The sequence below is a fragment of the Rhea americana genome, unplaced genomic scaffold (genome assembly GCF_003343005.1).
Source record: "Rhea americana isolate MKP2758 unplaced genomic scaffold, rheAme1 scaffold_34, whole genome shotgun sequence".
NCBI lineage: Eukaryota > Metazoa > Chordata > Aves > Rheiformes > Rheidae > Rhea > Rhea americana.
The window spans coordinates 5,710,124-5,711,461 of record NW_028186468.1 but is presented as its reverse complement, the minus strand read 5'-3'; positions in this window follow the sequence as shown (position 1 = coordinate 5,711,461).

Sequence of the window (1,338 nt, the reverse complement as noted above, 5' to 3'; positions counted from 1 at the left end):
GTAAAGGAAGAAGGAAGCGGCTAGGTCAAGGAGGAAAGGCATGGGAACGTCTTAAGCTGGCTTTGCTCACTGAAGATGAGACAGTGGATCATGTAGCTACAGCTTAATACAGATGTTTGGATTCTTTTGTATTCCTTTGGGGAGGAGCTGATCAAGTGCTTAAGAGGTTCTGCAGCACCTCTAAGCTTTTAGACATGAAAACATGATTTATTGGTTTGTGGAGTAAGTACTTTCAGCAGTACAAAGGAAATTCAGTGTTGTTATAATTTATTTGAATACTTTTTCATATAACCACACGTTTACAGTGCACTCTGACATTCTGTTCTCCAAAAGAGATCAGTTTCCATGTTACCAATTTCTCAGAAAAGCTTGAGAGTAAAAGCATAAATGCATCACCCTTGGTGAAAGCATTCCTGTTTAGGAAGACCATTTTGTGTGGAATTAACTTAAAATTAAAACCTTAAAGTGGATAGTTGGGGGGAAACTGCTTAAGAAAGCCTACTATATGAAAGATGCTTGCTTGTGGTAAGTGTGGTGTTTGCTGTTATCCTTGGGCAATGCTTATTAAGAGATTTTACAAAAATCAGATTACTTTCCCTTAGATTACTTCTTAATTACACTTTTATTTATCTTGTCTCTGGATGGGGTAGAACCAATTAAAATGTGGATATCTTTACTTGCAGAGAACAAGCCTTGTTCATCTCCTTTCTCTGAATCATTTCATATGTCCTTACTCATTTCCCATTTTTTTAAGTTGTCTTTTGAACACATGCTCACCTGCTTCAATGGATCAAAAATTACTAATAAAAACACCCCTAAATATATAACAGATGCACAAGTGAATATAAGTGGAAACAGTTGAATAAGGGAAGCAGACCTAGAGCTGTCATCAAGCTCTTCACAGGCACTGGATTTTTTTTCACCTGCTCATGCAGTGCTTGCTGAAGACCTGTTGGCAGTGACTATGAATTTCATCTCTCACCAGGTTTTTTCCTCCACCTTGCAGCCTTTTTGAGAGTTTGACTTTATTAGGTTCATCTTTAAATCCTCCTAAATGTGCTAAACAATGTAAAGTGGTTGCCATTAAAAAGACAAGTTTATGTGCTGCCAATATTTTAACTAGGGCCTCCTTCAAAAGTTTTCCCTTGGAAACTCTCTGGAATCTTTCCAGCTTGTGAGAGTGTTGTGTATGAGGTGCATGCAAGCTCCTTGAGGAGAGCACCAAAGACCTGGGAGTTTGTTCATTTGTTTTCCTCTAAATGTACTTTCTGAAGAAAGATGGCAATGCCATTTGGCAAACTCCTTATGTAGTGTTTAGAAACTGAGAGTGATCCCATG